Source organism: Homarus americanus, unplaced genomic scaffold (assembly GCF_018991925.1).
Source record: "Homarus americanus isolate GMGI-L3 unplaced genomic scaffold, GMGI_Hamer_2.0 scaffold32520, whole genome shotgun sequence".
NCBI lineage: Eukaryota > Metazoa > Arthropoda > Malacostraca > Decapoda > Nephropidae > Homarus > Homarus americanus.
The window spans coordinates 140,001-143,307 of NW_024734006.1; the positions used below are offsets into that span (position 1 = coordinate 140,001).

At 52.5% G+C, this 3,307-nt stretch overlaps 1 pseudogene; it reads right to left on the reverse strand.

Moving 5' to 3' along the window:
• Window positions 1-187: 187 nt before the first annotated feature.
• Window positions 188-345, reverse strand: LOC121870109 (annotated as a pseudogene).
• Between the last annotated feature and the right edge of the window lie 2,962 nt (window positions 346-3,307).

The following is a 3,307-nucleotide window of genomic DNA, read 5'->3' on the forward strand; positions in this document are numbered from 1 at the left end:
ACTGTCGCTTTGTTGTGGTTGAATGTGGGTGCGCCAAGTCCATGGACTTGCTAGTGATAGGCTTGCTTGTTTTAAGGGCACGCCTCGCGCAAGCGGCGATTAAACCCAAGCGGGCTCGGTTCGGGTTACCCTCGTGGGAGACAGTCAGCAGGCACCGAACTCGCAGCAACCGATGGATGTATATTTCCGACCCTCGAAGAGTGGCGGCGACAAGCTCATATGGCTGCGCCGCCGCAATATCGTTCAACTTGTCGATGTATCTGGTATTCTTGCGATTCACATACCGACACGCAGTTTGCTGCGGTCTTCATCGACCCACGAGCCGAGTGATCCCCGTTAAGAGTTGTGTATTTGCCATTTGGTCTTTTGCGACTAACCATCACAGGTCGAGTCTCAATGAAAGGGTTTGACAGACATAGCCCAAGTTTGTGGTTTGGTTTGGCCGGACGGCTTGTTGTTGTTTTTGACACTTGAATTTCACTCTTTTTGGGTCAAGAGGCTTATTCGCCGGTAGTAAGGACGGGGCAGCCGTCCAAAGCCCGTCGTCCTCCTCCTCCGGTCTTCGCGCTCTCGCCGAGTGTGGTCCACCTACAGCGTGGTGGTACCTATTTTTGTGCGGGGGCCGGGATTGTCCTCTTTCGCTGCTGGAGTTGCCAGAGCAGAGCCCGACCGCCCAAATCAGGAGAGTAGTAGTAGTTTTAAGAGCGCCCGTTCTCTTTCTCTCTGTTAATGATCCTTCCGCAGGTTCACCTACGGAAACCTTGTTACGACTTTTACTTCCTCTAAATGATCAAGTTTGGACATCTTTCCGTCAGCTCGAGGCGACGACCGAAAACCCTCGCGGCAACGGGCCGACAATCCAAGAGCGCCAGTCCGAAGGCCTCACTAAATCATTCAATCGGTAGTAGCGACGGCGGTGTGTACAAAGGGCAGGGGCGTAGTCAGCGCAAGCTGATGACTTGCACTTACTGGGAATTCCTCGTTCATGGGAAACAATTGCAAGCCCCAATCCCTATCAAGAAAGGCTTTGAACGGGTTACCCGCTCCTCTCGGAGGGAAAACTCGTTGATCCCTTCAGTGTAGCGGCGTGCCAGAACATCTAAGGGCATCACAGACCTGTTATTGCTCAATCTCGTGGCTTATCCTCTAAGAAGAAGTTGCGAACTGGACACCATTTTCTGGAGATCCGTCGACTACTTAGTAGGCCAGAGTCTCGTTCGTTATCGGAATTAACCAGACAAATCGCTCCACCAACTAAGAACGGCCATGCACCACCACCCACCGAATCGAGAAAGAGCTCTCAATCTGTCAATCCTTCCGGTGTCTGGGCCTGGTGAGGTTTCCGTGTTGAGTCAAATTAAGCCGCAGGCTCCACTCCTGGTGGTGCCCTTCCGTCAATTCCTTTAAGTTTCAGCTTTGCAACCATACTTCCCGGAACCCAAAGACTTTGGTTTCGGAAGCTGCCCGGGTCATGGGAATAACGCCGGCGGATCGCTAGTTGGCATCGTTTATGGTTAGAACTAGGGCGGTATCTGATCGCCTTCGAACCTCTAACTTTCGTTCTTGATTAATGAAAACATCCTTGGCAAATGCTTTCGCAGTAGTTCGTCTTGCGACGGTCCAAGAATTTCACCTCTAGCGCCTACGAATGCCCCGCCTGTTCCGATTAGTCATTACCTCTGGTTCCGAAACCAACAAAATAGAACCGAGGTCCTATTCCATTATTCCATGCATCACCATTCGGGCCATTCAAATAGCCTGCTCTGAGCACTCTAATTTTTTCAAAGTAAACTCTCCGCCACTCGGGACACTCGACAAGAGCATCCCGTGCGCGGCGGGCGTTCGGCGTGACAGTAAACACCGGGCGGTGCACCGTCAGTCCGGAACTGAGATCCAACTACGAGCTTTTTAACCGCAACAACTTTAATATACGCTATTGGAGCTGGAATTACCGCGGCTGCTGGCACCAGACTTGCCCTCCAATGGATACTCGTTAAAGGATTTAAAGTGTACTCATTCCGATTGAGGCCTCGGATGAGACTCACATCGTTATTTTCGTCACTACCTCCCGTGCGAGTGGGTAATTTGCGTGCCTGCTGCCTTCCTTAGATGTGGTAGCCGTTTCTCAGGCTCCCTCCGGAATCGAACCCTGATTCCCCGTTACCCGTTATAGCCATTGTAGGCGCATAACCTACAATCGAAAGCTGATAAGGCAGACACTTGAAAGAAGCGGCGCGGGAGACCGCGCCAGCCCGAAGTTATTCAGATTCACCACAGGTGGGTTACGGACCGGGGCCCGACCAGTTTTGAACTAATAAAAGCGCTCTTCCCTTGCGGTCAGAGACCAATTGCATGTATTAGCTCTAGAATTGCCACAGTTATCCAAGTAAGTGGGTTTACAGATCCAATGAAACATAGCTGATTTAATGAGCCATTCGGTTTCGCCTTAAATCGGCTTGTACTTACATGCATGGCTTAATCTTTGAGACAAGCATATGACTACTGGCAGGATCAACCAGGTAGCTGCTGCTGTTGGCGGCGCCTATCACGGCGGCCAAAATAGTGAGATTGAGAGAGAGGCAGAAGACATTGGGCGAGGGACCGCACGTTGGCCTTAGAGAAATAGCAAACCAGATGATCAGATCTAACTGCACCTTCTCTTGCTATCCTCGGCGCCGGCAGCGCCACCGTGTGCCAATCTCCTCCCTTATCCGCTCCTCTTTGCCCCAGCTCCAGCGAGGCAGCCGACATTGGGCGAGGGACCGCGTTGGCGAATCTCCTCCTTATCCGCTCCTCTTCTCTTTGCCCCAGCGAGGCAGAAGACATTGGGCGAGGGACCGCACGTTGGCCTTAGAGAAATAGCAAACCAGATGATCAGATCAAACTGCACCTTCTCTCGCTATCCTCGGCGCCGCAGCCACCGTGTGTGCCAATCTCCTCCTTATCCTCTCTTCTCTTTGCCCCAGCGAGGCAGCCGACATTGGGCGAGGGACACGTTGGCCTTAGAGAAATAGCAAACCAGATGATCAGATCAAACTGCACCTTCTCTCTATCCTCGGCGCCAGCGCCGTGTGTGCCAATCTCCTCCCTTATCCGCTCCTCTCCTCTCCTCTTAGCTCCAGCGAGGCAGCCGACATTGGGAGGGACGCCGTTGGCCAATCTCCTCCCTTATCCGCTCCTCTTCTCTTCTCTTTGCCCCAGCGAGGCATAAGACATTGGCCCTCCTCTCTCTCTTTCTCTTACTGTTTGTGGGGACGTGGGCTCATGAGCGCCATCGTCGCCCAATATTGGTTAGGTTGTGTATTTC